At 42.3% G+C, this 26,557-nt stretch overlaps 1 pseudogene; it reads right to left on the bottom strand.

The window, feature by feature from the left end:
* Window positions 1-26,557, bottom strand: part of LOC145409603 (allatostatin-A receptor-like) — a 128,870-nt pseudogene that overhangs the window by 49,252 nt on the left and 53,061 nt on the right.

Below are 26,557 nucleotides of genomic sequence, written 5' to 3'. Positions count from 1 at the left end.
GTCCCAGGAGGTACTCTGATGGCTGACGAATATGCATTATAACCTAATGAGAGAGAGAGAGAGAGAGAGAGAGAGAGAGAGAGAGAGAGAGAGAGAGAGAGAGAGAGAGAGAGAGAGAGAGAGAGAGAGAGCACTGTACCAGGCTGGCTCATGTTCAAACAGTAGACCTGAGTGAGGATGGGGGATACTGTCCCAGTACATTTAGCTAGGCGGAACTGATGCACGTGCTTGTTGTCCCACTGTCTCTAACTATTTTTATTTGCTTAAATCAGGTCTCTTCACAACTGTCGTAATACTACCTTGTTGTTTTTTATAATAAACGTGATGGGTATGCTTGGGATTTTTAAAAATTGTGGTAAAGATTATCATTGCTTGGTGATATTATAGAAGTTTGCAAACTCGTGTTTATAACGATGGTCGTATGTGTGGCTACTCAGCAGCAAATCGTACATTTTTTTTTTTTTTTTGTGTTGGAAGAGATGAATGATGCAGTCTGAGTGTTTTCTACTTATTGTTTGTTCTTTTGACATTTGAGGTAATATGACTGCCAAATATTGTTTTTAATAATAATAATAATAATAATAATAATAATAATAATTAATAATAATAATAATAATAATAACTATCTATCTATCTATCTATATACCTAGGCTGCTTCCCCCAAGGAAAGGGAGGTAGCCGAGACAGGACGACACACTCTCCATTTACTCATCCATTTAAACACATTCATTCACATCTTAGCCCCAAAGGGGAGAACGGACAGATCCTCACCGCACCACACCGCACAAGGGTCAACTGCACAATGCAATCAGTGACATCCGCAGCAGGGCCCGACAGCAGAGCTGGTTTACCCCTGCCACATCATAACATACCCATCCCCTTACCCGCACCTGACCTGACTAGCTGATCAGACCAAATGCGGGAGAATATCCCCTCAGGGCTGCGTCATCACTTATTTATTCACAATTTCTCTCCATTTATTTCTGTCACGCACAGCCACTCTTCCTTGCTCGACAGACATCCCTCTCACATCCAGCGCTCTCTTCACACTGTCCATCCATCCTATTCGTGGTCTTCCTCTCAGCCTTACACCTCTCACATCAGATCTAGTTATCTTTTTCACCAATCGCTCATTATCCATTCTCTCCATATGCCCAAACCATCGCAACACCCTCTGCTCAACTCTACCAGCCATCTCCTGAACAACTCCAGTTCTCCTTCGCACTTCATCATTTCGCACCCGATCCATACGCGTCACTCCACACATACTCCTCAGACACCTCATCTCCATTACATTCAAACTTTTCCTCTCTGCTACACCCATATTCCATGTTTCAGCCCCATATAATGCAGTCGGTACCACAACACCCTCATACAGCCTTCTCTTTACATCCATTCTAAGCGAACGACATTTAAACACTTTTTTCATTCCTCCCAGCACCTTTCCTACTTCATTTATTCTAAACTTCACTTCTGCATCTATTCTTCCATCCACAGCAACATGTGACCCTAGATATTTAAAACAATCTACCTCCTCAAGCAACTCACCATTCAAAACTATATTCATCCCCCTACCATCTATCAACCTCGTACACTTCATCACTTTACTCTTATTCTCATTTACTTTCAAATTCCTCCTTTCACACACCCTTCCAAACTCCTCTACCAACTGTCTCAATCTCTCCTCTGAATCAGTCACCAGTGCAGTATCATCTGCAAACAGCAGCTGCTTCAGATTCCAATCTCCACCATCAACATTTACCAGACTCAGACCACCTAAAACTAATAATAACACAACAATATATAATAATCCGATTTCTGTATGTTTGTTGGTTTCTTTGTTACCGTAGCAGCAAAAGAGGTGCAACGTAGCGAATTTTTTGTTAAAGAAAAGTACCATTAAAATGCTCTAACTTGAAGAATAAAACAATTTCCAGTCCAACCGGGCCAACGGTTCCCGAGTTATGACACATTTATGGCGTTTTGACATCGAGAGGAGACCGCCGAAGGCGGCCTTTAAGCAATAATAATAATAATGATAATAATTAATAACAACAATAATAACTATAGTAATAATACCGTGATAATAATAATAATAATAATGATAATAATAATAATAATTCACGGTTTATTAAGGCAAGGCAGCCCTAGGGCTACAAATGCACATGAAAGGGTACCAAGAAGCGGTGCCAAGGCACAGCAAACCCGCCCCCCGGACTAATTTTGGTGCTGACGTATAAACACAAAAGTATTGCTAGTCAAAGATGTCCTATATCAAATTAGGAGTAAATCGGGTGAAAACTGACGATTTTATGCCCATTTGAAATTTTAGGCCCGACTCACCTAACACTGACCCCCCTACCGCTAACTGGGGGGTGACCCCCCTGATGTAATGAGACACGTTATAGGATGCAAATTTCAAAGATGCACCTTTTGGTTTTGGTTTCATATCGACATGACGAATTTGGAAGGATTTGTGGTGAGAAAACGATTTTTACTGCTCCCCGATTTTGTTTTCTTTTTTTTACATTTGTTGGGCCTACAGTCTGGGCCTTGGGTCAGTTTGGCTCAAAATTTAATCGGGTGATCAGAAGGTCATAGCCCATCACCCCTGTAATTTTAGTCATAATCGCACCAGTAAGTTTTGCATGAAGTTGTTAAGAGACAGAGACAAACAGACAAACAAATAAACAAACTAACAGACAAATCAAGTGAAAACAATACCCGTCCCCAAGCCCCTCCGGTGAGGGGACGAGGTAAGGTAACAGTAGTAAATGGCGAGTAGTGCCCTAAAAAGTAAATGTAACAGCCAGATTTACAGACAAAGTAATATTAACCAGGTTTGCTCGAGGAAAAAGAACAGAAAAAAAAAAAGATTGATGGAGACGTTGTTAGCTAATGTCGGTTGATTTATTCGGAGAATGGTATGGGTAGGGCTATTCTTTTAACGATCAGTTCTTTCTCTAACTGGTAATAACTTGTTGCTGGTACGGATGGCGTGAGGAGGTACTGGAGCGGTGGGGAGCTTGCAAGTTTCGGCGACTAGGGTGGTTCAGGAGTTTGAGTCCAAAGTGGCGGAGGTGGGTGTCGGAGATGGTTGTTAAGCTGAGAGTTTGAATGCGGTGGTATAGTTGACATATGCTGGGCCAAGAATTATCTTGCAGCACTCTTTAGACAAAGTCTAATCTTTGCCTCTGCGTAATCGTATGACAGCGGTGATAATGACTGCCTGATGGTGTTGTTATTGTAGTTTTGTTATTATGACTGTCAGTAACTGTTTCTACTGTAATGAATGCCTGAAGGTGCTTTGCCTTGTGGCTACTGTGCGATCTTCCGACGGTGTTGATAATATGACTTACTGATGATGTTTTGACCGTTTGATCTGTTGACATTACGACTGCCTGAAGGTGTTTCTTCCGTGTGACCTTACGATGGTGAAGATAATAGGAGTGCCTAATGGTGTTTTTATGGTGTAATCTCATGACGGTGTTGATAATATAACTGCACGTCAGTGTCAATGAATGTCAATGGTTTCGTTATACATTGTAAGTATTTTTCATTACAATCCCCCTAAACCTCACCTCATCCTCACTGAGGCTCAGCTGTCTGCGGCGACTGATAACAAACCTTTCTTTGCATTCTCCTATATTCTCTATACTCCTTTCAGTGCCAAAGGTGGGTGTTGTGTATGTGTAAACAACAACATATATTGTTCTCTTGTTCCAAACTTGAATCTTCTGAATTCTCTACTCTGACTTCGGCTCTCCTGTCATTTTTTGACTATATAAACAGGTGTGCTGAATAACTTATCGCCTAATTCTACTGACTATGAAAAGTTCTTTGCCTATCTTACTTTCAAGATGGAACACATCCTATTAATTTTTCTATTTTCAGAAATCTCCATTCTAGTTGATTAAAATGTTCACCACCACATTTGGCTTTCCTCTCTCATCTCTGATCCACCTGGTGAGCAAGACTACACGTTTTCTATCCTTAATGACTTAGAGCAGCTTGTGCAGCACTCTACCCATATCCCTGACTGCCTTGGAAGGAGTTCCAACATACCTGACTTCTTCCTTGAAACTAATCCTTCTGCTAATGATAATCTTTTCTCTCCATTAGACTCCTCTGATCACTACCTTATCAAATTAATCTTTCCTATTGTTCCAGTAAGGCCTGAGGACCCTCCCAAGACGAGGCAGCTTTGGCACTTTGGAGCTGCTGATTGGGAGGCCCGCAGGCAATACTTTTTCCCCCAGTAATGATTATAATTTCTATGACCGAGAGCCGTCTGAGTGTCCCTAAGGCATTACGGAGGTTATTCTCTTGGGCATGGAAGCACAAATTCCTTTCACTTATCCTGTGACTAGTGGAAAAATACAACCTTGAATTAATCACACCTGTACTGAATCTCATCTCTTTAATGTCTGACCGGAACCAAGCTAAGTCTGTTCTACGTTTTGCTAAGAATATTTTCATTCGTACTAAATGCTCTGAACTCTCCAATGCAAATCTCTTTCTGGCACTTTGACAAGAACCTTTCTAACACCTTTACTTTGTCCTTCTTCCCTCCTACTTTTCTGCTCTGATGGGTCTGTAGCTGTTTCTTCTACTGAAAAAGCAAAACTATTTGCTCAGACTTTCTCCTCAAAATCCATACAAGACTCGTTAAACTTATCCTTCCAAGGCCGTTTTACCACAGTGATTGATTTCATAGATAAACTAAGACCGTTCAGCAGTAAGTCAGAGCTGTGGGAAGGGACGGTCAAAGACGAAAATCTTAGCATGTTTGACCACCTTAGTAAGGCACCTGGTCGATGCAAAGGCACAGGAAAACTAGAATTTGTTCACTTTGTTCAATCACTTCTTTCTTCCCCACGAATGGAGTTGCAGGCTTATTTCCTCAAACTGAGCGAGATGGAGTCAAAATTTATTAGAATTCTTCTTGCATGTTGCCACGGAGAAAATTTCTAGGGTTGGTGAATGACTGTTGAAAAAGATACATTTGAAACAATTCCCCCAACAAAGTAGTGGTTTACCATCCTGCAGCTGATGTTGCTGTGAGGTCTTTAGTGATGTTCCCTAGCACTTACCTCTGTGAGCAAGGATCTTCAACGTGGTTTAACATGAAAACTAAACACCAAGCATAGCTTCATGTGGGGCATAAACTTCGAGTGTGTCTCTAATACTAATTTTCCAACTGAGAAACTTGTTTGTACAAAACAGGCATAGACTTCACACTGAAGTTTGATTCTGGCTGTCATATTTAAAACATGGTTGTAATGCTTGGTTGCCAGATGAAGTAATTATAATTTTTATATTGGCCGGTACAATACCATTCTGAAGGGACTTAATGCTGATAATTATTTTTTCCTAAAGTAACTACAGTTTTACTCCCGTGTAGCATTTTTGTATATTGACTATGATGTTACTGCTAAACTGCTTAATAAAGTCATTACATTTTCAATCACTTGATAATATCAACTGCAGTGCCATTGTATACTGAATTAGTTTTATACATAACTATTCTTTTTTCAGTGTCAGATTAATGGGGGTATCCCCTGATAACTCAGGGGATACTTAGTGGGAAAAAGGTTTAGACCCCTGTTTTAGTAAGAATCAAAAGCCGAAGACTCGGGCCCCGAGTTGTCAACGTGAAGCATCGCTTGGAAAGCCCACACCAAGTCTTCAGCAAGGACTCGCTATACAATCTCCATGACATAGTTCACTGCGGGTTGAAATGACACTATAAAGACAAACTGAGTCAACGCCATATGACCTTGACCTTTGACCTCCTGATCGTGCTGGCCAAATCAGCTGATCAACCCATCATACCATACCACTGACAAAAGTTTGGTCGAAATCTGTCAAGGGGTTCAGGAGATATCGCTCCTACACCCGTGACCTTGACTTTTGATCCCTTGACCTTGCTAACCTAATCAGTTCATCGTCCGTTCGTATTGTATCAATGACAGTTGTTTGGTCAAAATCCGTTGAGAGGTTCAGATATTGCCCCCACACTCATATGACCTTGACCTTACTGACCAAATCGTCCCTTCATAATCTATCACTGACAAAAGCTTGATCGAGATCCGTTGAAGGGTTCAGGAAATATCGCGCCCACACCCATATGGCCTTGACTTTTGAGCTCTCGACTTTGCGAACCTAATCAGTTTCAGTTCATTGTCCCTTCTTACAGTACTGTACCACTAACTAAAGTTTGGTCGAAATCCGTCGAGGGGTTCAGGAGATATTACGCCCACAAGAATAAATTTAATTTCTCCCATATGACCTTGACTTTCGACCCCTTGACCTAGCTGATGTAATCATTTCACTAACTCCTAATATTACATCACGTGCAAAGATTGGTGGAAATCCGTCAATGGATTCAGGAGGTATCATGTCCACAAGAGTGTTATGGATCACGGATCTATGTACACACGCACAGACAGAAGACTAATCACTTAATGCCCCCTCCACCATAGGTGGGCGAAGGCATAATGAAAAACAAACATAATGGTACTGAGAGAAATAACCTTCCATTCGATGACACATCTTTCTCTCGCTACACGATTTTATTCAATTCAATTCAGTTTACAACTTCACTATAAGAAGCCTCAAAGTAAAAAAAAAAAAAAAATCCTCTGATGGTAGAAGGAATATATATATATATATATATATATATATATATATATATATATATATATATATATATATATATATATATATATATATATATTGTATATAATACACCATAGGACTGATGGGGTTAATAAGACACTGATATATATCTTTCATTGCAATGGAATTAAAATGACCTGAAAAATAATATGACGATATTATTAACACTCTCTAGATCATTTGACTTTCCAAGAATAAAACCATCACAATGTAACACAACACTAGAGTTATCCCGATTTTCATCATCACCATCATCATCGTTAATTGGAGTCAGTTTACTGCAGGACATAGCTCTTTCCCCTCCTTTTCTACTTCGACCTTTTGGATGTTAGCCTGTTCCATTCAGTTCCAGCCAGTTTCCAGATATCATCATATCATCTTGTTCTCTCTGCCCCTGCTCTCACCCCATCTCTAGGCTGCCACTCAGTTTTATTCTCGATGTTCCTCACTTAAAATAATGCGAGACACAGTCCCACTGAGGTTTTTAGCGAGTGAAAAGAAAACATTCCTCCACAGCAGCTAGGCTACTGGTCTTATTAGGTGAATCATAATTTGTACCCCTTAACTGAATTAATGTAGCAAGTATGTAATAATAATAATAATGACAATAATAATAATAATAATAATACGTTATACTAATAAAATGAAATTCTTCACAACGATGATGACTTTCCTATTATATTTCTGCTACCAAGATGCAGTTTTATTCAGGTTAAGAGGGAGCTGTATCTAACATCTACGTTTTGGAAAAACTCACTTACAATAAATACAGACGTGAAAGGTAACAAAAATTAATATATACGTGAAAGGTAGCAAAAATTAATATCAAATTAAGACGTTAGTGTACAAAATGCTTAAGTAGACGATAGCAACTTACTTGTCAGGGCTGCAACAGGATGGACAACGGCCAAAAACCTGTCAAATGAGAGGAGCAGCAACGTGTAGACGGATGCATATGCAGTGACATAGGTGAGGTACTGCACCGTCTTGCACCAAATGTTTCCAAATGGCCATGAAGCTAGGACATAGTCTGATGCGGTGAATGGCACACACAACACGATAAACAGTAGATCTGCCATGGCCAAGCTGAGAGGGAAGAGAGGGAGAAAGGTGGTGGTGGGGGGGGGTAGCAGTTAATGAAGGACCTCACAAGAGGTTGACTTATGCCTAACTACTGCACTAGGCCAGCAAGCTGGTGGTGGAATTGTAAACTTATGCGTCCCCAAACCAACCCCTCCTGATTAGGACGTAATTTCTTATTCACCACTGAGTGTTTTCTGTCTTAGTATAGCCATACACCTTAATCCTGCAAGGGATGACCACGAACAAACAGCCACCAAATCACACTGTTCTCTGCCATTTGGTTATCCTCTCCCCAGCACACACCCTTCTCTCATATATCTCTCTACTCCTTCCCACCATCTCAACATCAATCTCGCTCTCCCTTTCCACCTCCAACTCACACTTTCCTGGCCAGTCTTTTATTCACCATCCTCTCTACTTGGCCCAATCATCTCAGATTATTTCTCTTAACGACAGCAGTCACAGCCCAAGGAACAACAAAACACTCCTTCACTTCCTCATTTTTCTGTCTGTCTTGCTTATTTTTGAACATACTGTGACCATGGTACATACAGTACGGTAGTGTATAAGTAGGATATTTCTTGTTTTTCAGCTTTTTTTTTGTTTTTTGCATGGTATTCTTGGTGTTTCAAATTAATTTGGATATTCCTATCTGTGCTTGATGTCTCAGTATGGCAGAATGACCACAAGACACTGCCAAAATTAGAAGGGGCACAATACATACTGTAGTGTATAGCTAGTTTTGGTGAGTTTCAGTATATCTGTAAATGGTTTTCTTGGTGTTAAAAATAATTTTTGATATTTCCATGTGTGTTTTGATTTCTAAATATGCCTGAATGAACGGAAAATACAGCCAGCGTAAGCAGAGGTACTGAAGAAATACGTTAGGTAGCCTGCAGGTTGGAGGTTGGGTTTAGAAAGGGTCTGGGTATAGCAGGGGGGGATATTGTTCATTATCCGGACATTGCCACTAGCCGGCTCTATTACGCTGGGTAATTGAGGGACTATCATATATATATATATATATATATATATATATATATATATATATATATATATATATATAGCAAAAGTCCATTAATACGAACACTGATAATCCGAAAACCCCAATATTCCGAATTTTTGAAGAAAGCTGACAAAAACTCCAAAAGTAAAAAGAATTAATGTTAAAAAATTCAAACTGGGCGCCAAATGCGCCGAAGTGCCGAGCGGTGTGGTCATGGAAGTTTCATGGAAGGAAGCTTCTGTATACAGTACTTTGATAAACTGGTGCATGTCACTGAACAAACTAATCATTACAATGGGGCTGAGGTGATCAACTTCCATATCTTGCAAAACGAGTTCTGAGAGAAACGTGCACAGGCTGTCAAGCAGACTGATATCCGTGACTGGCTGAAACGCATGAGCAACCAGGCAGGTAAATTCACTGATGGTTTTGGGACAATTAGCCATCAGGTCAATTCGCCGTCACAACAATAACAAGATAATTTGTCATCAGGACCATTCGCCCCTGGACAGTTCCCCATCATTCTATAAATATACTTATTATTGATTAATTGATACTTTTGTAACTAATTTTCAGGGGGATCTATCAAAGTCTATCTTCATTCTATAGCGTAGGCTTTGGATATCATTTATAAGCTGCACTTTTAGACAAAAATTAGCTTGTTTTTACCTCACTGTAGTTGACTTTGAATTTTATTTTAGCGTCACCCATAGCTGTCTTCACTGATTTCCATTGGTACTACAACTTCCTGGGTATATTTTAAAACGACTTTGAAGAAATACAAGTATTCAAAGACTAGTTATTGTACTTGCTAAATAAACTGACATGTAAATAAACGAAGGGAAATCGTCCTGACGGGGAATCGTCCATATTATGACGGCAAATTGTGCTTTTACAATACGTGCATATTATTATTAACCCCGGACATACTCTCTCTAATTGGATTTACCTGCCTACAACTGCTGTTTTCAACATTGTACATTACTGGTGAGTTAAACAACCCATAACATCTCTTAATTTACCAATTACAGTTCGTATCTTCAGTAATGCATTATTAAGTAAAAAATTTGTGTAATACGTAATGTTAATATGTGCCATATTGTATTATGAATGAATGAAAAGTGATCCATTCGGTACAATTTCAGTTTAAACAAGAAATTAAGTGTCTTTGAGCTCCCAGCCAAAAATCCGAAAAGTCTGATAATCCGAATGATTCTTGGTCCACTGCCATTCAGATTAATGGACTTTTACTGTATAAATATATATATATATATATATATATATATATATATATATATATATATATATATATATATATAGATATATATATAGATATATGTGTGTGTGTGTGTGTGTGTGTGTGCACTGAATTTTTAAGAAATAGTTTTACCAAAATCATGACATTATTTTAAGTGAAGTTAAGCAATTATTATGCAATCACAGCATACATCTAAAAAAAAAAATAGGACTTGGGTTCTTTGAGTTTTTACTACTTATACTTGAAAAAATCGGATTGGGGTTCTTTGAGTTTTTACTGCCTCAGGCATGTTTCTGTGTTTTTGGCACTAAGCCATCACTATATATTCATATATATTTTGGATTTCTTTAGTTTTTTAAATAAAACTTTTCACCCTGATTTTTTAAAATTTGTGTTAATTATCAAAATGTCTACATACATTATTCAACTTCCATATGTCCAGTACCCTATTCAATCCTGCAAGTTTTTTCCACGAGAGCCACCGAGAGACACCGAGGGCCACTGGAAAGCAAGGTTAGGTTATGATTGATCAGGTTACATTAGGTGGCTCTCAGTGGCCTCGGTGAAAAGATTGACCAGGTTAGGTGGCTCTCGGTGGCCCTCGGACAAAAGACCAACCCTTCCTTACTATTCCTTTCTTTTTCTTTATTTTGTTCTGCCGACAAGATGTTGATATTCTTTTAATGTAAATAATATACTGTACATTGATGTCAAAAAGATGAAACAAACATAACAGAGAAAAATGAAGTTGCTCTCGGTGGCCCTTGGTGATAAAACTGACTCTATTCAATCTCATCTGAGAAAGGATGGCCCTCGTGCTTTTGAAAGCTGGCAGCTGATTGGTTGTCTGACTGGATTCATTACAACGATGCAGTCTTTAAATTATTTTTATTAAAAGAGTAACAGTAAGGATTTGACAATAAGGCTGCCCAAATAAAATATATATAATTATTTGCACGGATTTATTATAAAAATTGACCCTTTCAAAGTTTATCAGATGTCCTTGATTCGTGTGAAGTTTTGAATTCTCAGGACATATCAAAACATGTCCAGTTAAACTTGTATGAGTACCCTGATTTTTTACCCATGATCAGGCAAATTAAGATAAAACATGGCATTACTTCAATAGTATGTAAAATCTAACCTAGTAAAACAACGGAATTCCAATGAAACATAACTGGTAGATTTGGGTGAAGAAGCTATATATCACCATCACTTTTAATTATCCCACAGCTTATATCTTGTCACACCTTTGTTGAAAGCAGGGCCGGATTACCAGGTATAGGCAAAATGGGCAACTGTCTACCAGGCCACGGCCTGTCACAGGCCATTCTGACTTCCAGAGTGGAATAAATATACGCTCTGGGCATCCAAATAAGGGTCACCACCCATCAGGCCATCAAAAAAGACCAAAGTTTCACTGGAAATCGGAAAAAAAAAAGAACTATATGTTACAGGTGAACCGTCTGTGTTGCCTACCAGGCAACATAAGGGTGTTACATTCCCGTCCCACACTGCCACAGGCTCCAAGAGCAATAGTTCAGTACAGGATGTTGCCCAATGAGATGATCTTCTTATGGTCAGCCTTTAGGTGTACAGTACACAGGATCAGCTCAGGCGTCGTAAATAAACACTGGTTTCTTAAGTTCATTGTCTATATTTTCCAAATAATTACACTTAATGCTTTCCAACTTCAATTCACTATTCTTACAAGCACTGGAGCTATACAGACTCTAATAACCGCATATACACTTAATGCTTGACAACACTTCCTTATTTTCACAAGTACCGATGACATACAAACTTCACAAACACTTCACTGTTTGCCAACAACACTTCGCTGTTTTCACAAGTACCGAAAATATACAAACTTCACTGACACTGCACTACACTCAAACAGAACTGAAAACTGACTGAACCTGCTCTAATATCTTCCCCATATTATATAAGGTTGCATTGTTCTAGAATGATCTACATTTTTTTACAGTTCTGGCATATTCCAGAAAGAGCACGGTTACAACAGTTACCAATTCAGAGACATCCAAAACATGCCAAATTTTCCTTACATTACATAACATTGTAAGTTATTTAGCATACAAACTTTAATTAAATTACATAATTGAACAAGCATTCACATAACTAAAACATTATATGGAAAAAGAGCACAAAGATTAACCCGTGGCGTCCCGTCGACGTACTTCCACGTCCTCACGTTATGTCACTGCCAATCTCGTTGACGTACTTCAACGTCCTGCAATTGCAAGGTTCATGATTTCCATAATTTTCAAAATTCGCGCGAGATTTTCGATTCGCCCACGTACCCAAGCCACCCCTACCTGCTGCCAGGCGGGCAGCATCCTAGACCCCGCGTGACCCGCGCTCTCCCTTGTCTCGGTCACTCACCTGTTAGCAGTGACCCAGGTCAGACATGGCGCGGAAAGGTCTCTCAGACAACGAAATTGCATCCGCCCTGGAAGCCTTCACTGGAGATAGTGATTCTCCACTTGACGATGATGTGGTGGATCATGATTACGTCCAGCCAGAGGAAGAAATAACAAGCAGTGATGAAGAGGTCCCTTCGCCCCGGAAAAAGCGGTATGTGACATACCGTAAGGCAAGGGAAGGCCAGCCTGCTTCCCAACCACGTGCACGGCTATCTCTCCATCCCGAATCTGATGAGGACAAGGATGAGGACGATGAGGATGACGGCAGCTTAGGACGTGATATCGCCTCGTGGTTGGGAAAAGAAAAAATATCACCCCGAGGATCAGAAGGTGGGGCGAGAAGACATATAAGGTGTGGTGAAAGTCTTTTGTCTGGGGAAGTGGAAAGTGGTGTGGTGGGAGTGCTAGGTGAAAGGGAAAGTGGTGTGGTGGCAGTGCGGGGTGAAAGGGAAAGTGGTGTGGCGGGAGTGCAGGGTGAAGGGGCAAGTGGTGTGAGGGAGGCAGCACGAGCACGTGGTGCACGTAGGCCTAGGGGAGAGGAGGTGGAGCCACTCCCCAGCACGTCTTTCGCCCCACAATATTCCCAAACTTCCTCCCCACAGCCCCAGGATGTGGGGAAAGGAAGGAAAGGGAAGGGAAAGGGTAAAGGAAAAGGGAGAGGGAAGAGAAGTGCGAGTGATGAGAGGCGCCGCTCTTCACCTCCCCAACCTCCCCCACCACCCTCACCTCCCCACCCTGACGAAGGGGACGATGGGGACGTGGCTGGAGACGGTGGTGTCTCGTGGAACTGGGAAGATGGGAGTAATTTTACTCCCATCATTCACCCTTTCACTGAGGAGTGGCGATCTGGTTGCACGGCTCCAGGTGTGCATGCGGGTTCGTCTAGGGTGGATTTTTTCCACTTGTTCTTTGGGGAGGCGTTTGTGGGGCGCATAGTGGAACAGACTAATATATTTTCACGAACACAGCGCCATGAAAGTGAACGTTTGGGAACCACGAGCAGGCATTCCCAACAATATGACTATCCCGTTACAATTTCAGAGATGTTCTTATTTTTTGACCTGGTTCTCTTGATGGGTGTGGTAAGGAAAAACCAAATTCCTGCCTACTGGACAACTGACCCAATGATCCTCACACCTTTCTTTGGAAAGATGATGAGTCGTAATAGATTTCAGTATATTCTCGGCCGCCTCCACTTTTTTGATGCAGAAGATCCAGCCAATGCAAATAACACAGATAAAATGAGGAGAATTAGGCTGGTATTTGATCATTTACGGGAAATGTTCCGCTCCTCATTTTATCCTTACAGAGACCTCGTCATAGACGAGAGTCTTGTGTTGTGGAGAGGGCAATATTTCCTTTAGGCAGTACATACCCAGCAAGAGACACCGTTTCGGGTTCAAGATCTTTGTTATGTGTGACTGTAAGACTGGTTATGTGCAAGACATAGTCTTGTACATGGGCACACAGACAGATATAACAGAAGATCGGAGTATAGGACTCTCTGGGGCCGTGGTGAAGACAATGATAGAGGAGTACCTTCATCGTGGTCATGTGTTGTACCTGGACAACTGGTACACTAGCCCTCTTCTCGCTAGGTTCCTCCACCAACACGACACCGGAGACTGTGGCACAATCAAGAGAAACCGTCGCCATATGGTCAAGATAGGGAGGAAACTTGACAAGAACGAGGTGGTTTTCTTCCAGGCCAATAACATCCTTGCCACCCTGTGGAACCACAACAGGGAAGTTTGCCTCCTATCAACTGTTCACAGCCCCCTGATGCACCGCACAGACTCCGTGGATCACCGTAGCGAGAGGAGGCGCAACGTCTGGAAACCCGAGTCTGTACTGGACTATAATCTGAACATGAGGCAAGTGGATCAGTCAGACTCGATGATTTCCAGTGCTGACTGTGCCAGGACCACGATGAAGTGGTACAAGAAACTCTTTTTCCACTTGCTCGACATCACGGTCCTGAACGCCCACTACCTGCACGCCATGACCACCGGAGTATCCGAGACCTTTGAGGGGTTTGTGAGGGAGCTGGCACGTGAAATAATCGCCAGGCATGCCCAGGACAGACCCACACACCGCACCCGCACCCCCATGGCTGCCCAGACTCCCCTACGTCTTGCAGGACGCCACTATCCTAGCACAATCCCTTCCGACCCAAACCATCGTAAACCCCAGCTCTGCTGCCATGTATGTAAGCACTCGACAGTCAGACCATCCACTCAGAGAAAAGACACAAGGTACGAGTGTGTCTAGTGCAATGTTGCGTTGTGCCTTCAGCCTTGTTTCAAAGAGTACCATAATTTCCTACACTACTGAAACTGTGTGGGATGGCGATATGATGCTCATTATAATGGTAAGGCCAGTCAGTAGGTGCTAAGTCATATATAAAGTTGAAACGGGTGTAATGTTTTCAGGAAAGTAATGTATAAGTTGAGAATTAGTGTAAGTTGAAAGAAGTGATATCAAAACTACACCCACGGTGTAAATCTGCGAAAATATGATGCTCAGTATAACACTCTGGTCAGTAGATATGTGATAGCAAGAATATAAAGTGGAAACGGGTGTAATGTTAGCATGAATAAAACGCATAAGTTGAAAAATAGTGTAAGTTGTAATAATTGATGTCACGAGTACACCCACTGTGTAAATCTGTGAAAATATTATTCTCAGTAGAACATTCTGGTCAGTAAGTATGTGATAGGAATTAAATAAAGTGGAAAAGGTTGTAATGTTAGTAGTAAGGTAATTTATAAGTTGAATACTAGTGTAAGATGAAACAAATGATATCGCGATAACACTCACTGTGTAAGTACGCGCTAATATGACACTCAGTTGAATCGTAAGGTCTGAAATTATGTGATATCAATTATATCAAGTGTAAACATGTGCAATGTTAGTGGAGAATTATTATATAAGTACAAAAATAGGTTGTAAGTTGAAATAGTAGTCATAGCGACTTCACCGTGTGTGTTATTATGTGCTATTATTACGCTAAATCTTTACGTAAGGCCTGAAATTATCTCAAAACAGTTCTCTAAAGTTGAAAAGTGTATAATGTTATTAGGAAAGTATTATGTAAGTAGAAAAAACACAATACGAGTTGAAACAACAATCACAGCGAGTTCACTCACTACGTAAATAAGCGCTAACATTACTCTAAATGTTATCGAAAGGCCTGTGAATACATAAAAACAGTTCAATAAAATGTAAAATGGTATAATGTTATTGTAGAAGTATTATGTAAGTAGAAAAAATGATATATATCATGATTCTGGAATGTTAGCGATTCATCGTGACCAGTCTGCCCGATTTTGCTCGTTTCGCACGATGGTACAATGCTTATTTCAGCTCTATTTTTGTATAAAATCCAATTTACTCTTTTATCACATGATTTTATGTTTGTAATAAATACATATCTACTTACTTTCATTGGTTTCCCAGACTTATAATACCATAGAAAACGTTAGAGGCTCAGACCACCTACAGAGAACACGGTGCCAGGTGTGACCAAGGCATACCTGTTTAGGGCAATTATGGACCCCGGGGAACAATTTCTTCGTGACTGACCATTGTTTCTGACCAAAAGCGAAAGTTTTAGCAAAAAAAATTTGGGTCCAAAAATGGTCGTGATTGGGGGGTACCATTGGTGAGAAAGTGGTCGGGACGGGGCGGGTTAATGCATAACTTACAGAACAACTACGCTTACAAACAGCAGGCAAACTGGCAACTCTGGCTCATACCGGAACTACCATAAACATCGGGAGTCTGTGAGAAACTTCGAGCTTACCTAACTACCAAATCCCGCTTCTTAACACTACCCCCTCCCTAGTTCTTTGTCGTCCCGACAAACATCTAACTGTACACAATGAAACATCTAACTATATACAAAATAATCTTTCAACTTATCAAGTCTTTTTCTATGCCGCTTCCCAGGATGTCCTTTCTCCTCCACACAGTCCACTCCTCCAGGAAGCTCTTGGTCCTCTTCCTGATACATTTCTTCTCTTGGGAAACTGTCACCATCCTCTTGCATTTCAGCTCCTTGGTCCTCCTCATCATTCTCGGCTACGGGAGAGCACGATTCCTCGAAGACATCCCAGCCATACTGTCCTGGCCCCTGGTACTGCCACATACGATTCATGTGTCCGACCTTTGGGTGTGACTTCCTGCCTCCCAGGATCTGATACATTACGTCTGGTAGGCGGTCCATCACAGTGCAAGGCCCGTCCCATGGGCTCTGCAGCTTTGGTACCTGTCCTTTTTTTTCACTGAGGATTGTATAACCCAACTTGGTCACCATCCTTGAAGCTCACCTCACTTACCTTGGCATCATACATGCATTTCATCACCTCTCCTGAAAACTTGAGGGCTCCTCGCACTTGATGATGTACCTCAGCCAGCCTTTCCTGAAGATGCTTCACATAGCTGGAGGTGTCTGTAGGCAGCTCTTCACAAGGTGGTCTTCGCATTAACATGTCAACGGGTAAGCGTAACTCGTGGCCCAACATCAGTATTGCAGGGGTGTAGCCAGTAGACTCATGGGATGCAGACTGATATGCCATCAACAACACAGGTAATTTCTGATCCCATTTTGTCTGTCCCTCTATGCAGTACTTGGACAGTTCTTGTCCAAGGGTCCAGTTGAATTTCTCCACCATCCCATCTGACTGTGGCCTTCGAGGGGTCGTCCTGGTCTTCTTCTGTCTATTGCCAAATGCCTTAATCCCGTTAGGGGTGGCCACAAACAAATCACCTCCATATTGCCCTGTCCCCGCCATTTCATTGCTGTGCTCCCAGCTCACACCTCTCTCTCTCTCATATACCTCTCCACTCCATCCCTCCAACTCATCCTTGGCCACTCCCTCCCTCTCCCCCTCCACCTCACTCACATACACTCTCCTCGTCAGTCTCTCACTCTCCATCCTATCCACATGGCCAATACGTTTCTGCTAACACTTCCTATCACATCCACATCCACACCACAACACTCCTTCACTTCTTCATTTGTCACTCTCTCTCTCCATGTGAGTCCACATGCTCCTCTCAATTAATTCATTTCCACTGCTCTCACTTTTGACTTGTGTCCCTCCAACAAGGTCCAAGCTTCACTTCCATAAGTTAGAGTTGGTATCACAATACTGTCACGTAGTAACTGTTTTCACTTCCATGCTCACTTCCCTGTTTCTTATTGCTGCTTTCAAGGAACCAGCAACTTTTCTTCCTTGTTGTACCCATTCTAACACTTCACCCTCTACACTTCCATCCTTACTCCTCACACTACCCAAGTACTTAAATGCACTCACGTTTTCTGGTCTTCTTGATCCCCAATAACTTGCAGCACTCACGGAACACAACAGACAAGAAGTTTCTACCCTGGCTGTGAATGTAGCTCTTGTGGCACCCCAAAACGACAGAAAAATTGATCAATCAACACCTTAGCAACAGTCGTAGCCTCTTGATCAGGGATGGCACAGTCTTCTGGCCACTTTGTGAAGTAGTTCATGACGACACATATATACCGGTTTCCTCTTTCAGTGAGTGGCAAAGGTCCAGCAATGTTCACCGTGACTCTTTCCACCAGTTCACCGACCTGGTACAGCTGAAGAGGGGCGCAACCACGTTTCTTGGGTCCCTTCTTGGCACAGCATACATCACAGGCCCGACACCACTCTTCAACATCTTGGCGCATGTCAATCCAGTAGAACCTCTGTCGCAGCCAACTTAGAGTTTTCTTCACTCCCAGGTGCCCACTAGTGATCTGGTTATGAGAGTCATCGAAGATTTCAGACCTCATCTTCGGAACCACCAGTTGCCAATATTTGTTGAGGCCAACGGGTGTCTCCCACTGATGCTCCAATAGTCCGTTGTTCAAGCAAAGAATGTCCCACTGACTGTAGTTGCTCTTGCTCACAGGGCTTAAACTGGAAACTTCATCCCCAGATGGTCACACTGTACTCCACTGCAGCCACTCTAATACTGGTTCTAAATCTGCATCCCCTTCATTTCTTCTTCATTTGATGCTGGCCCTGTCATAACAGTACTGTGGCATTTCTTGCCAAAATTCCCATTCCTGCTACACTGTTTGCCGTCTGTTCTTCCATCTTCTCACACACTATTCATCAAGGTTCTCCTGCATTTCCTCAGTGGTGGGTCTTCTTGGGAAAAACTGGCTGGTTGTCACCTCTTGTCTCCAGCCTTCACTAATTTATCCTCATCCTCCTCAGTCGGACACTCATAGCTGAAGTGTCCTAGCTCAAAACATGTCCAAAGCTCGTTTGTTGCAGTCGTGGGTTTCCTTGCACTACTCCATTCTTGCTTCTTTTTCCAGTTGTAACAATCTACCTTCTTGTGTCCTAGCTTCCTGCAGAACCAGGAACATCCTCTGATCTTCTGTTCCCTCTTCCACTTACATCAGTCCAATTTCCTATGTGCTGGCTTTTTGCAATACCAGCAACTTCCTTCAAATTTTTCCACTTCACGTACCTGCCCCTCTCTTGCCTTGAATCCTGCACTACGACCTGCCTGAAAAGTGGATGTACTGGACCTGATGTAGGACTCAAAAGTCTACAGTTCTGGCTAGTGTTTCTTGCATGCTTCTGGGTTGTGCCTGCTTCACTTGCACTTTCAACTCTGCACTATTAAGAGCATCGATGAACTAGTCCCTTAGAAGAATAGCCAACAGGTTTGGTGCTGCTCCAGGGTACGCCTTGTATACTATACTCTCCCAGTCATGAGCAATCTGCTGTAGGGATTCGCCTCGAGCCCGTACACAGGTCCAGAATCTTGCCCTGTAAACCTCAGTCTGGTAAATGGTCCCATATTTGCTTTCCAGCACTTCTATTAGGGACTGATATCTGTTCCTCTCCATCACTGACATCTGGCCCAGAATTTCCATTGCGGCATCCTTAAGGCTAGTAGCCAGCTGCACTGCCCTTTGCCTATTATCCGAATCATTCTGATCGGCAAGTAACTCAACCTGTACACAGTAAGCTTGCCAAGATACTCTACCATCAAATCCCAGAGGTTTCTTTTTTATTGGACCCCCATTACAGCCCTGTGCTTCACTGGTTAGGGGCCTAAAAACTGGGGCATCATAATTAAGACCAGGACTTCTTTAGCTTTTATCATTCTTTTTCTGTGCCTGCCCTCATCTCTTCCTATTTCTCCTATCTTTCCTGTCACATCTTATTCCTTTTCTTTCCTTTACAGGTGGCTTTACATTGAGTGACAAGCCAAATGGTTTCCTGTAAGCCAAGAAACCATTTACAACGCTGGGTGGTAACCATATAACCAAACCATACGTGCTTCCTACGTGTCAACAAGTGGGTTGGTGGAGGGTTGGTGCCCCTCCCTGTAAAACAACTAACCCAGTGTCAAATGGCCACCCTTTGCGGGATTGCGGTGTCTGGCAATAGATAGATAGATAGAGTTAAAACTTCTGCATTCTGATTGTTCAACTCGGTAATGCTACCTTTAGGTGCTTGGGATCCATCAAGATTCATCATACACTGTTCATTCCTTTCATATGCTCCCTGTACACTAACCTGAGGTTCAGCAGTGCAACATTTCTCTACAGCCTCCATTTTCTCACTAATTATCTTCACATGGTCGACTACCTGCTTCAGCTGATTATCTACATGCTGTCTGCACTTCACCTCTATTCCAGCACTAATATTTAGCTGGTTGTCTACATGCTGTCTGCACTCTGTCACTATTCCCTCGCTAATCTTCAGCGAGGTGTCTACATGCTGTTTACAGTCCATCACATTATTGCTTACTTCATACTTCTGCTGCTCTAGCTTGGCATCTACTTTCTCCTTAAACTGTTGTTCTTCTTCATTTCCCCAATGAATGCATGTAGGTGTCCTTGCATTCTCAGCTGTAGTTCCCCCTGTTGTTCCTGTAATGCCTGCTGAAACTGTTCCCTCTGTGCTTGCAATTGTTCTTTGATTTCGTTCCTGGGCTCTTTCTGTTCTTGCCTTTGGGCCTGTAATTGTTCTTTGAGTTCTTTCTGTTCATTCTGTGCCCGTAGTCCTTCATTCTGTGCTTGTAGTTGTCCGTTTTGTCCTTGTAATTGTTCTTTGAATTCTTTATTTTGTACCTGTAATTGTCCTTTAAGTTCTTTCTGTCCTTCATTCTGTGCATGTAATAGCTTCATGATTGATGCCAAACATGTCTTTTCTTGTCTAGCTTGGCCTCTGGTCTGTACACCTTCTGCTTCCATGTCAAAGGTTAGACTCACTGCAGCACTTAAATTATCCACACTGCTGACACCAGTGTTATGTCCGCATCCCACACTGCCATAAGCTCCAACAGCAGTAGTTCGGTACAGGAAGGACGTTGCCCAGTGAGTTGTTCTTGCTATGATCAGCCCTTAGGTGTAAAGTGCACAGGATCAGCTCAGGCATCATAAATAAACAATGGCATCTTAAGTTCACCGTCTTTATTTTCCAGATAACTACACTTAATGCTTTCCAACTTCACTATTCTCACAAGCACTGGAGCTATACAAACATTACTAACTGCAAGTACACTTAATGCTTGACAACACTTCACTATTTTCACAGGTACCAGTGATATCCAAATTTCAGTAACACTTCACTGTTTGCCAACAACGCTTCACTGTTTTCACAAGTACTGAAAATATACAAACTTCACTGACACTGCACTACACTCAAACTGAACTGAAAACTGACTGATCCTGGTCTAGTCTCTTCTCCATCCTTATATAAGCTTGCATTGTTCTAGAATAATCTACATTTTGCCACTGTTCTGGTGTATTTCAGAGAGCACGATTACAACAGTTACGAACTCGGAGACATCCAAAACATACCAGAGTTTCCTTACATTACATAACAATGTAACTAATTTAGCATACAAGCTTAAATTACATAATTTAACAAGCATTCACATAACTAGAACATTATATGGACTAAAGAACGCAAAGATTAATGCATAAATTACGAAACAACTATACTCACAAATAGCAGGCAAACTGGCAGCTATGACTCGTCCCGGAACTACCGTAAACTTCAGGAATCGGTGGGAAACTTCGAGACCACCTAACTACCAAATCCCGCTTCTTCAATTGCCAGACGCCCTAATGCCATATGGAGTGGCCACAAACAAATCGCCTCCATGTCGCACTGTTCCCTGCCATTTCACTACCCTCCTCCCAGATAACACCACCCATCTCTCATTTACCTCTCCACTCCATCCCTTCATCTCATCCTTGGCCTCCCCCTCTCTTGTTCCACCTCCACCTCACTCACATACACTCTCCTCGTCAATCTCTCACTCTCCAGTCTCTCCACAAGGCCAATCCACCTCAATGTGTTTCTCTTAATGCTTCCTATCGCATCCACTCCATAACACTCCTTCACATCCTCATTTGTCAGTCTGTCTCTCCATGTGACTCCACATATACGTCTCAAATAACTCATTTCCATTGTTCTCACTCTTGACCTGTGTCCCTCCAACAAGGTCCAAGCTTCACTTCCATACGTTAGAGTTGGTATCATAATATTGTCACGTAGTAACTGTTTTCACTTCCATGCTCACTTCCCTGTTTCTTATCGCTGCTTTCAAGGAACCAGCAACCTTTCTTCCTTGTTGTACCCATTCTAGCACTTAACCCTCTAAACTTCCATCCTTACTCATCACACTACCCAAGTACTTAAACGTACTCACATTTTCCATTTCCTCCTCATCCAACCTCATTGTACATTCAGTGACTTCTAATCTCTCGAATACCATAACTTTACTCTTCCCTACATTCATCCAGCCTTGCAGCTCCCCTTCATCTTCATTTAACAATACAGTATCATCTGCAAAGAACAGTACAGGGAGTTTCCAAACACTGCCCTGTCTCATTGGGGCCACTCCAACATCCATTGCCCTACCTCGTACCTCATCTATAACCCCATCCATGTACAGACTGAACGACCATAGAGACATGACACATCCCTGTTTCAACCCAACCTTCAAATAGAAAAATTCACTCAGTTCACTATCCACACACACTGCAGCCTTAGCACCCTCATACATACTCTTCATGGCCTTCAACAACTTCCCATCTACTCCATATATTCTTAATACTTCCCACAATCCTTGTCTATCCACCCTGTCATATGCCTTTTCCAAATACATGAAGGCTGCTTACAACTTCTTTCCTTTCTCTAGAAATTTTTCCACTAGAGATCTAAGAATGAATATCTGATCTACACAACCTCTTCCCGCTTCTTAACCCTGGAAGTCTGGGTCTGGATTAATGCTTCCAACTCCACTTTTGGTTTGCGCTGAGCAGTTTTGTGGGTGGGGGGTAGGGGGGTCATGTTCCCAATACCTTCATGCTCTGTGATGGTGGTGTAGGGGAAGGTATCCATCTTGCCCTCCGTGCACTTGTGTTGCTAATATTATGGATTTTGGAATACATTTTCCAGCACCAGTAGATTGTGTATGGATGTTGCAGTCATTATTTTGTGGATTATCTACAGTGAAAACCGGATTTGGACCCATACCCAGACCTCCATCAGATGCAAGTACATGTCTGAGCTGGCTCTGGCCCTGATAAAACCTTGGACACATAACAGGCAAAGCCACCCCTTCCTGTCTGCCAACCTGCTAATACACACTGGGGGCATCACCCCCCCCTGAATTGAGAGAACAGTGTGGAGATTTTTTGGTCACAGCCACATCCCTGGTTGGGAGCTCCATGGTAGAGCAAGGCATTGTAAATAAGAAACACACCATTTATTAATATTTATGGTGGTAAACATAAATCCAAAATTATTTTCACAAATATTCATACTGTACAATAACCCTAATTTCAATTGTCTACCCCAGTTGGAAATGATCCCATATGGTCCAGCGGTAGTCCAGCTGCTGCTCCAGGAACCCAGGGGCGCGTTGTGGGCATGGCAAGGCCAGCTGCACCTCACATATCTACACCATTACATTTTTAGTTAACATACTGTATACAGAATTTTTTCTGTTTTTACCTTTTTTCTTTGAGCCCCTCTCTGAACCATCACATTTTCCTTTTTTTTCCCCCTCTTAGTATTAGTTTTGTAGGCTAAGGATTCTAGTCCATCATCACGCCTTTATTTTCAATAAAAATATTTAGCTTTTTTTTTTTTTTTTATTAACCCCCTTGTGCACCAAAAGTTTCTAATAAGTTTTGGCTCCACGCACAGAACCAAAACCTCGCTCACATTGGCTCCTCTCGCACGGCAAGGAAAAATTTCTATGGTCCAATTTACCCCCAGAAAGTGCTGATATTGTTATAAATCGCTTCCCATCATCTTCGTCGATGATTATACTATAAGATAAAAAAAAAACATAAAACAGATGAATGAATGTACAGAAATGAAGCCTGAATAAACCTTATTTATGTAAAACCTAGCGTCTCATAGCTTCCCAACATCACCGTGAAAATTTTTTCCTGTGACACGCAGCTGCAAAGGATATGTCTTTATGCAGAATTTCACGATCGTTCATCTATGAAAGTTTCAAGTTGATACGTCCAATAGTTTTTGAGTAAATCGAAAAAAACTACGAAAATGGGCTAAAAACGTCTGATTTGTTTATTTCATATGTTGTTAGTGACACTATAACAAACATATATGTAAATTCTACCCAGTTTTGTAGCCCAAAGGTTAAGGAAGCCCATGATATAATTCACAGTGTTATAAGCCTTATTGTTATTGAGAAAATGAATTTTGAAAAGCTATGATGGGTTGCGCGTGGTTTGTGCATGGTTTGCGTGCGGTGACAGCATGTATACTCAGGCCCGTAGGCTGAGTATGTTCATCTTTCGTAACTTTTCGCCAATTATTTTCACACTTAGGTTAGTTTGCTTTACAAAAGTATGCATAAGAAATCATCAGCTTGATCAAGCCTTCTTCAGAATTTTTATGCGACCTACACTTTACGAGTATAATGACAGAGAATAGCATTGAAATCCACCACATTTTCCCCATTAGAAATATATAGTAAACACACATTTTGTATCTTACAATACAATAGTATAAAAACTAGACAAAGAAGCTGGTTACTCACGTCCTCTAGCAGTGTTGTGTTTCTTGAGAGGAGAATGAGTTGCAGAGAGGAGGAAGGTACGATCACAGCCTGTGTGTGTGTGTGTGTGTGTGTGTGTGTGTGTGTGTGTGTTTGCTATGTGATTTACTGCTGTATACTTTCATCAGTATGATACTGATGAAGCACAGTCCTGTGCAGAGTGGCACATCGCAAACAGGACATATATAGCTGGTGTCCTTCATCTTCGTGTGTGTTTGCTATGTGATTTACTGCTGTATACTTTCATCAGTATGATACTGATGAAGCACAGTCCTGTGCAGAGTGGCACATCGCAAACAGGACATATATAGCTGGTGTCCTTCATCTTCTTGTTGAAGTAGCACAACACACACCGCAGCCTTTTTCTGTCGGGGATTCTCTCCAGGGTGTGGTGCAGAATTGAGTCCAAGCGTGTCCTATCATCGATATATCAATGGTGCTTGGACGGCGGTGCTCCTCCATCTCCTCGCCTCCATACTCCTGCTGGAGATGTAGTGGCAGGAGCTGCCCAAGTAATTCCTGACAGGCCAGCTACTGCGGGAGGTGGAGCAATCGTGGCAGTAACTGGCGGAGTTACTCCTGACAGGCCAGCTACTGCAGGAGGTGGAGCAGTCATGGCAGTAACTGGCAGAGTTACTCCTGATGGGCAAGCTACTGCAGGAGGTGGAGCGATTGTTGCAGGAGTTGGAGCGATTGTTGCAGACAGAGTGGAGGCTGCAGTTGAGGGACTGGTTGCTGCAGGTACAGGTGGTCATCATCGGAGGGAAGGTCAGGGGCATGGTGAAGGGCATGACCCAATGCTGGCCACCCCTCCTCCCGGAATGTCAGGAGTTTGTGGCATATGTGCTCCTGGAATTCCAGGAGAGTCATAGGCCTGTTGGTGTTCTTCTTGTAGAGGGTGTAGGCATTCAATAGGGCCATGTGGATGAAATAAAAGGTCATTTTCTTGGTCCACTTGATCCTTTGGGTGGGGTAGTATTGGATCAACTAACCGAAATGATCTACCCCGCCAGTGTGCCTATTACAGTCCTCCACCACAACGGGCTTGTTCACTGTTTTTAGAATGTGGTTGAATCTCCCGTCTGGACCCTTGACTTTCCCATGCACCTACTAAGGGAAGGTGGTGTTGCTGTGGAAGGTGGACACCATACTTATGATACGTTTGTCCTTCCACAACAACACCATTACATTGCCCTTGCGTCTAGATTCCACTCCATCATCAGGAAGGCGTTTAGCACTGCTGATGTCCTGCAACTCCCTCGGTGCTCCCCTTGCCAGTCGTACTGTGCCACACACATACATTCCCTCTGTGCAGAGGCATTCACACAGTGATACAGAGTTGTAATAATTGTCCATATACAACTTGTACCCTTCGTCCTTCAAAGGTTCAACGAGGCCCCACACTGTGTTCTCTAGAGACTTCTTCCCTGTGTATACTTCCAAATTCCAAATGTAACCACTCCTTGCCTCAGCCAAGATGTATGGTTTTATGGCATACTTTTGAGGCTTCATAGGGTTGTATACACGGAAGGAAAGCCGCCACTTCCAACCCAGAGATCCCTCATCCAGGCTAAGATGTTCACCCCAGATGTAAACCTCCTGGAACCTCTGAAGGATATACTGCATCACTGTGCAAATCCTTATCAGCCGGTCCTGATTGCCCTCGGGTATGGCGAGACTATTGAAAGCATGAAAGTGCTTCAGGATGGCCCTGAAGTGCTATCCACTCATAGCTCGCCGAAATTTGGGATATTTGTGAACCTCTGATCAGTCCACAAATCCTTACAAGAAAATATAATCCAAGAAACTGGGCCATTTCCTCTTTGTTGCAGAGTTACCAAATATCTAGTGCAGTCCCCAGGAACCTGGCATAGTTGTTGGTTTCGACTGACAGGTAGAGCAACAACTTCCTGGTAAAAAATAGTTGGAAGTATTGGAGAGGTGTTGTTGGTGCTGCCACTCTCAATCCTGGGGTTTCAATGAAGGGGC

Source organism: Coenobita brevimanus, chromosome 82 (genome assembly GCF_032717465.1).
Source record: "Coenobita brevimanus isolate Jiangsu-jjx chromosome 82, ASM3271746v2, whole genome shotgun sequence".
NCBI lineage: Eukaryota > Metazoa > Arthropoda > Malacostraca > Decapoda > Coenobitidae > Coenobita > Coenobita brevimanus.
The sequence above is the reverse complement of the archived record's forward strand: the minus strand, read 5'-3'. Positions and strand labels throughout refer to the sequence as shown.